Consider the following 8,994-nt stretch of genomic DNA (forward strand, 5'->3'; position numbering starts at 1 on the left):
GCAGGTGCGGACTCGCAGGTGCGCTTGGGAGTTCGCAGATGCAGAAATGGACAGGGCATGCTGGGCTCGCAGGTGTGGCCGATCGCCCGCAGAAGCGGAGCCGCAGATGCGAACCCAGCCCAATAAGTGACTTCCGCACTTGTGTTGATTTTTCTGCAGGTGCGGGACCACAGATATGGCCCCATGAGCACAGATGCGGAAATCGGTGGGCAGAAAAGGGGATTTTGAGGGTTTGAAATTTCATAACACAAAATTTGATTTGGAGCTCGGTGGGAGACGATTTCTCGAGGGATTTTGAAGGAAAACTATTGGGTAATGAATTCTAACTCTATTTTGATCATAATACAATAATCTATTATTGTTTTCCTAGTCTAATTAAGGAATTTGAGGGTAAAAGTTTGGAAATGGGGGAAAAGGTTCCCCAATTGAAAATCTGAGATTTGAATGGGGATTTGACGTCGGATTTAGATAATTTTTGTTTGAGTGAGCTCGTGAATGAATGGGTGTTCATAATTTGTAATTTTTACCTGATTTCGAGACGTGGGCCCGGGAAGACTTTTTGGGCCTTTTTCCTAATTTCATGCTTTAGCTTCGAATTAATTAGTTAAATTAGTTACTTATAGTTATATTTACATTATGCAATTAATTTGAATAGATTCGGGCCATTTGGAGTCGGATACTCGTGGCAAGAACGTGATATCGAGTTGATTTGAGCAGTTCGAGGTAAGTGGCTTGCCTAATCTTGTGTTGGGGACTTTCCCCTTAGGATATCTTGATATTATTTGGTGTGTGGGTGCCGTGTACGTGAGGTGAAGAGTACGTACACGGGCTGTTATTGCAAAAATCTTGTTTATCCTTTTTAAATCATAAATTGCTTCTCTTATTAAATTGTACTAATATGTTTAATTGTTTAGTTTAGACTAGAAAAGCAAGCTTACGTGTTTTAACAGCCTATTTGACATTCTGTGCGCCATGCTTAGTTAAATCCCTATTTTCCTTATCTGTGTTCAGTATAAATTGTATAACTCGATGCCATACCTACCATTTTATCTTGTGTTGCATATTTAAATTGGGACTATGGACGTATTCCGGGAGATCCCCGTGTCTTGCATATTTACTTTGGAAATACGGACGTATTCCGGGAGATCCCCATGTCTTGCATATTTACTTTGGGACTACAGACGTATTCCGGAAGATCCCCCTGTCTTGCATATTTACTTTGGGACTACGGACGTATTCTGGGAGATCCCCCAGCACCGCATATTTACTTTGGGACTACGGACGTATTCCAGGAGATCCCCCTGTACTGCATATTCATTCAGAACTACGGGACGGTATCCCGGGAGATTTCCTACTGTGTTTACCTTGTTTTGAGCCGAGGGCACCCTTAACTGTTAAATTTTTGAGAATCTCTTAAACTGTGTTACCATAAACTTTACTTATATCTTTTACTGTTTAATTTATTGTATTTACTCCGGTAGGGCCTTGACCTGACCTCATCACTACTTGACCAAGGTTAGGCTTGGCACTTACTGGGTACCATTGTGGTGTACTCATACCCTTCCCTGTACATGTTTTCATGTGCAGATCCAGGTGCGAGCTATCAGCCTTGGGGTTAATGCGTGCTGCTGATTTTAGGAGACTTCAAGGTACTACTGCTTGCGTCCGCAGATCTTCGGAGTCCCCTTCTACTCCCTCGCTTAGAGACTTTCTTTATTATCTTCAGACTTTTGTATAGAGCTACATAGATTATAGCAGCTTGTGACTTAGTGATATTCCGGGTCTTGGGAAATTATTTTGTATATGCCGAGTGGTACTACTCTTGGCTATTTATAATATGTTGTTTATCTTTAAAATATTGTGTTTTCTTTACATTTTTCGCAATATTAGGCTTACCCAATCGTAAAGACTAGGTGCCAACCTTACGGAGGGTTAAAGTCGGGTCGTGACAGGGGTGTTGATGGTAGTCTAGAAACCTGTGTTTTAGCCGTAATTTACACTCTAGATTACTGGATTTTATGTGTGTTTGAGCTTAAACAATGGTGATTTGCACTTACTACGTGTTTTATGCCTTGTAGGAAATGATTCCGAGTTAAAAGGATAAATTGGAGCTGAATCAAATAATTGATGCTTTGAAGTCTGAGTAAAAGCTAAAGAATTAAACCAGGATCGCATTCGGGGCTCGTGGACAAGCGTTGTATACGAAAGTGGGAAGAAAGTGTGAGGGCCAGAATAAATGCACTAATGCGACGCATAGAGTCTAGTATATTGTGACGCATTAGTGCAAATATGCGTCAGCAGTTTGACAAGTTCAGAGACTGGGTTTCTTTGGCCTGACAAGAAAAAGCATTGATGCGACGCATTGGGCGACGCATTGGGTGACCAGCTTTCTATTTCCATCTTTCTTGATTTTAAAGACCCACTTACATTTGAGTGATCTTTTACTCATTGGAAGTTCAACCATCTTGTAAGTGCCATTTTTCTGTAGAGATTTCATCTCTTCTTGCATGGCTTTCATCCACTAGGTCTTTTCTGGATGGGACAGCACCTCCTTAAGACTTTCTACCCCCCATCCCCCTCATCACTGATGAGAATATACCCCGTGGTAGGGTACGTGCATGACTCTACCCTTGGCCTTTCTGATCTTCTCAGGGATTGAGGTTGTTCTTCTCCCTGAATGGGGTACTCCGCTTGCTCGACATCATCATCAAGTTGCTCCCCCTTCTCAATAACCTCACCAAGTTTCTCCCCCTGCTCGGCAACCTCGTCGGTCCTACTTTCTGCACTTGTGGGATTGTTAGAAGTAGAAGGAATAGTAATAAGGTTAGGAATTATACCATTCTTGGCCTTCTCTAGCATATCATCAGCAGTTCCAACTTCACTTTCTCGGAAGACTACATCTCTGCTTCTGGTGACCTTCTTCTTTACAGGATCCCACAATCTGTATCTGAACTCTTCATCTCCATATCCGATGAATATGCAAGGAACAAATTTATCATCCAGCTTTGTTCTCTGCTCCTTTAGTACATGTGCAAAAGCTTTGCAACTGAACACCTTCACATGCGAGTAGGATACCTCCTTGTTCGTCCAAACTCTCTCTGGGATGTCAAACACCAACGGAACTGATGGACTCCTATTGATCAGGTAATAGGTTGTCTGAACTGCTTCACCCCAGAATGACTTAGGTAGTTTAGCCATTTTGAGCATGCTTCTCACCTTCTCCACAATGGTGCGGTTCATCCTTTCGGTTATGCCATTGTGTTATGGAGTTCCAGGAACTGTCTTTTCATGTCTGATCCCATGGCTCGAACAGTACTCTTCAAATTCCCTTGAAGTGTACTCACCTCCATTGTCACTTCGGAGACGCTTTAGCTTTTGGCATGTCTCCCTTTCCACCATAGCATGAAACTTCTAGAAAACTTGAAACACTTGATCTTTGGTTTTCAAAATATAAACCCATAATTTTCGTAAAGCGTCATCAATAAAAGTAACAAAATATTTATTACCACCCATCGATTCAATTTTTATTGGACCACAAACATCAGAATATACCAAATCAAGTATATTTAATTTTCTTTCAGACGATGTCTGAAATGAGACTTTATGCTGCTTACCAAATAAACAGTAGTCACAGGGTTTTACCGTTGTACCTTTGGCATAAGAAATGAGTGATTTCTTGGTAAGAATCTGCAATCCCTTCTAGCTCATATGACTCATTCATTTGTGCCACAAATATGTAAAAATTTCTTCTTGTACAGCGTTCAATTCTCTTTGGCATATTTCTGCATTTGTCCTGTACAATGTGCCATAAGCAACTCCCTTTGCAATCACCAATGATCCCTTGGTGATTCTCTACTTTTGATTTGCAAAATAGTTCTCGTATCCATCTCGGTCTAAAATAATTCCCGAGATCAAGTTCATCCGTAAATCAGGTACATGTCGCACGTCCTTCAGAACCAATGTGCATCAGATATTTGTCTTGATACAAATGTCACCAATCCCCGCAATCTTTGAGTAACTTGTATTACTCATTCTTGCAAGGCCGAAATCATCTGCTACGTATCTGCAAAAAAGATCTCTTACCGGTGTGGAATGGTAAGATGTTGTTGTATCAACCACACATTCTGACTCTGGACCTAATAAGTGCATGCATTCCTCTTCCTCTTTTATACAGAGGACAACATTATCATTATTTTGCACCATGGCGGCTATGTTGTCGTCATTCTTCTGGCCACTAGTTTCACCTTTGCCCTTCCTTGGATTTGGGCAATCTCTTTTGAAGTGACCTGGTTGATCACAATTGTAGCAATTTCTAGCTCTTGATTTGGATCGGTTCTTAGACTTCCCACGAGCTCCGGATCTACCATAGTTTGATAACTCATGCCTCTACCTTCTGTGATGAGAGCATGTCCTTGATTTTCAGGCTTCTTTCTCATCTTCTCATTGAGTAAAATAGCCGATGTGACATCTTTCAACTCAATGGTAGTCTTACCGTACAGGATGGTTGTTGCCAGATTATCATACGAAGATGGCAACGAGTTCAACAGCACGATGGCTTTATCTTCTTCCTCAATTTTCACTCCGAGATTGGCGAGCTGTGTGATTAGTCCGTTAAACACATTTAAATGAGACAAAAAAATGTGTACCTTCACCCATGTGTAGGGCGTATAGCTGCTTCTTCAGGTACAATTTCTTTGTTAGCGTTTTGGACATGTATAGGCTTTCCAACCTTGCCCAAATGCCACATGCGGTATCTTCATCAATGATGTTATTTACCACATCATCTGATAAGTGCAACCTGATTGCACTAGCAGCTCTTTCATCCAAGTCAGCCCAATCCTCAGCTTTCATGGTATTAGGCATTTTGCCATCAGCATCTAGTACTTTGTGTAATCCTTGTTGGATGAGCAGATCTCTCATCCTTCTTTGCCATGTTGAGAAATCGATATCTCCGTTAAATTTTGCTACCTCGTACTTTACTCCAGACATTTTTATTTTTCACCGAGTATAGTACTACCGACAGTGAATAGTATTTCTATGAACGAGCAGAACTTGTACTCTGATACCAGTTGTTAGGAATAAACCCCCTACAGAAATAATATGTTTGTTGGGAATAAACCCCCTACAAAAATAATATTCACAGTAATAAAAGCAGAATAATCGCATAGCACAGAGATACGGTAATTAGCAAGAAAAAGAGTGACAACGACACCAAGATTTTTACGTGGAAAACTCTTTGATAAGAGAAAAAACTACGGCCCTGAGACGAGCAACTGATATCACTATAGCAAGGAATTTTACACTTTGTAGGTCCGAGTAAAATACTCCAAAGACCACTACAACACTCAAAAAAAATAACCCTCTTTTGATATTCTCACCTCACTACAATATCAGTCACTCTCTATTTTTCTCACAGACTATTTTCTTATACCTTGTCTGTGAAACCTCACTCTTTCTTTCTCTTTTTGTTGGTGTGTAGAAATGAGAGTTGAAACTCTACTTTTAGAGCCGAAGCCTCACTCTCTAAAGCCTACTATATTTAACAATTTAAACACATTTTTCCTTCTTTTTCTTCAATGTTGATAATTCAACAAAGTTGGCTACTAACCCAAAGAAATTCAATAAAGTTGGTTACCAAACCAAGAAAATTCAACAAAGTTGGCTACCAAACCAAAGAAATTTTCTTTAGGCACATACCAATTACTTTGGCTATTGAATGAGATCGACCCATCAAAAGAGGGCAACAAAGCAGATCATGAAATGTTCTAGACTTTTATACAGACTACTCAAAAACAGCATCTAGCAAGTCCATGAAATCATTAATGCTAATTTTAAATGACACATTTGATGTTTGTATATAAATAATCTCTTTATACATCAAAATTATATTTGAAGGATTTTCTGAAATGTCTTTAATTTTGCTTGCTTGCTTTTGAAGTTTGAAGTTGACGTTCTATTAAACCTTATCTCTAACTTTTCTTGGTGCAATAAAAAGTTCCAACAATGTATTCTTGTATTATAATAAATATAGAAAAAAAAAATTTGTCATGTGGCTGTTGCGTTTAGTGTACTCACAACATTAGAATTTCTAAGGGAAAAAATAGGATGAAATATAAAATTAATTAGTTGCCCGAAATTAATTACATACGCTAATTAAAAAGTATATAAAATATGTTTATAATGCGCGCGCGCACATATATATATATATATATATATATATATATATATATATATATATATATATATATATATATATATATATGTCAGCCATTATTTTTAAAAGCAGCTATAAGGAGAATATTAATTTAAAAAAAACATGCAACAATTAAAGCCGTCTAATTGGGGAAAGGAAAAGGAGAATCTCGAAAAATAAATACATATGGTAATCACCCAAGAGCAAAAGAAGAGAAAAGATAGCAAAGGATATCGTTGATACAATAGCTAGCTCTATCAATCTTTCTATGCACTATTATCGTAAAAGTAAAATAAAAATATGGCAAAACCTTGCCAGCTAATCAGCAATAGGTAAATATAATCCGGAATAGAAGAATAAATCAAACCGTTGAAATTACACATAAGGCCTTTCTTAAGAAGAAAAAGTTGCAACATCAAGGACAAATGAGTAAATTTACCAAGTACATCTATTAAATTATGGCCACGTGGGCTTTTGGTCAAATTGTTGAAAGCAATGCGTTCGTTTGAATGACGAAATTAGCCTTGGTTTACAGTACCTCTCATATTTTTTATACGAGTACTTTAATTTCCTTTTCTTGTCCTTTTTTTATGAATTTCAATTTTCAGCTATAGGTACGTAGGAAAAAAGAAAGATCAGAGAAGTCCATTAGTAACAGAAGAAAGTTGCAGATGATAAAACAGTAGTATTTGATAACAAAAATAATTTATTTATTTATTTGCATATACACAATTTTTTATAAATGATGTCAATATTTTTTTAAAAAGTGATTGAATAAATAAATCACTATATAACAAACAATACTATTTCTTATAATTATTTCTAATATTTTTATTTTATTTTTTATACATATCTAATAAAAAAATTCAATGAAATGGTATCCCGTGAAATCACGTAGAACAAAGGTATGTATCCACTCCATGATGATTCGGATACCAAAAAGCTATGAAGTGTATTTATATTCTGTTCTAGAAATTACAGATATTGTTCAAAATGGTCTTCCTCAACAAAAAAACTGAATAACTTTATATCACTTAATATTATTAATACGTATCGTATCTTGAAAAATATTTGCCATGGGTACAAATTACATATATTGCCACGAAAGAATAATGTCTATGTTGATATTCGGCATCCGCTTAAGTTAAAGCCTTAATCGTGCATCGGGACTAATGTTCTGAGCGACGAAACTAGAAATTAAATTAAATATGTTCAAAATTTAATATATATATATATATATATATATATATATATATATATATATATAAAGTAATATTTGACTTATATATATCGTATAATTTTTTATCTATACAATATATTTTTTTCTATATATGTAATATAATTTTTTAGACAAGAGTGGGTTGCTCTAGCACTTCCAACCAAGAGGTTGTGAGTTCGAGTCACCCCAAGACCAAGGTGGAGAGTTCTTGGAGGGAGGGAGTCGACTGTCGAGGGTCTATCGGAAACAGTCTCCCAGGGTAGGGGTAAGGTCTGCGTACACACTACCCTCCCCAAACCCCACTAATGGGATTATACTGGGTTGTTGTTGTTGTAATATAATTTTTCGATAAAAGGTGTTCACTTGTTCACGCTCGAACCTATATAAATGGTACGACACTAATTTCCTACCGCTCAAAATAAAAATAAATTGAACAAGGATAGGAATATATCTCTATCATATTCATCCATATTATCCCACAGGAATAAGTTCTTTTTGGCCCTTGGCAATTTACAAGAGGAAAAGGAAAAGATCCAAAAAATATCATCAAATAATAGAGGAAATGAGAGAATCCCACTAAGCTGTAACTTGTATAAATACCTATCATCCCCTCTTCATTTTCCTCAAGCCAGCCTAAAAACCAAACAAAATACTCATCTCAAACATCCATTTAAACATTAACCATGGCCTCAATGCAATGCTACAAAGAAGAAGCTAAGGATTTTGATTACTATAGCCATGAGAAATCCTCAGGCAATTACCAAAAACCAACTAACTACTCGAACACTGGTTACCAACAATCTTACTACGAGAAAGAAAGGTGTTACGAAACCAACCCTGGAATGACTGGTTATGGTACTAGCCACGGCCATCAACATGGACTAGGTAACGGATATGGTAGCACTAACCCATGTGGGCCAATGATGGGCCATGGATCAGACCATGGTAAAATGGGCTACGGCTCGGGACACAACACTCATGGAATGATGGGCTATGGCACGGGCCACAACACTCACATGCAAAAACCTGGGTTCAGTGGAACGGGCTCGGGCGCTTTGGGCCATGTTATGGGCTTTGGAAAAAAACATGAGGGACATGGTGGCTATGGAATGGGGGCAACTTCTGGTTGCACCACCACTTACAAGAAGCAACACCGCAGGAGAAAGGGTGGTTACGGTAGCGGCAGCGACTGTAGCGACAGCAGTGATGATGAACGTCGCTGCTAAATAACTACAGGTAACTGTTCATATTATCTGAAAAATTAAACATACAATCTGTTATAACAAGTTAAATTGAACTGATAGTGTAAAATTTCTTTTACGCAGATTTGGTAAGTAGCAGCCTGGCTTATGAGAAGGAAGAGAGTGAAGTTCCTAGTACTAGCTAGGGATTATATAACAATAAATAAAAAGCACATTTCAGCCATGGCTAGCTATTGACTACTGAAGTTATGAACCTACTATGGAACTTGAGAATTTGTGTGTGTGTGTTGGTGTATTACGTACTTTATAATAATGTAACTGCTTATTCCCTTTGAAAATAAATCTATGAGAAAATAACCTAAAAAAAAGGTCTTCTTGTG

The 8,994-nt window shown here is 37.7% G+C and overlaps 2 long non-coding RNA genes across 2 annotated transcripts; both read left to right on the forward strand.

Annotated features, from left to right (window-relative positions):
- Positions 1–653: 653 nt before the first annotated feature.
- Positions 654–1,856, forward strand: LOC138896744 (uncharacterized). Its single transcript, XR_011410147.1, has 2 exons — positions 654–723; positions 1,588–1,856. It is a non-coding gene; the product is annotated as an uncharacterized lncRNA (long non-coding RNA).
- A 6,053-nt stretch (positions 1,857–7,909) lies between these two features.
- On the forward strand, positions 7,910–8,994 carry LOC104095839 (uncharacterized). Its single transcript, XR_011410667.1, has 2 exons — positions 7,910–8,648; positions 8,738–8,994. It is a non-coding gene; the product is annotated as an uncharacterized lncRNA (long non-coding RNA).

The sequence above is a fragment of the Nicotiana tomentosiformis genome, chromosome 8, assembly GCF_000390325.3.
Source record: "Nicotiana tomentosiformis chromosome 8, ASM39032v3, whole genome shotgun sequence".
NCBI classification, from domain to species: domain Eukaryota; kingdom Viridiplantae; phylum Streptophyta; class Magnoliopsida; order Solanales; family Solanaceae; genus Nicotiana; species Nicotiana tomentosiformis.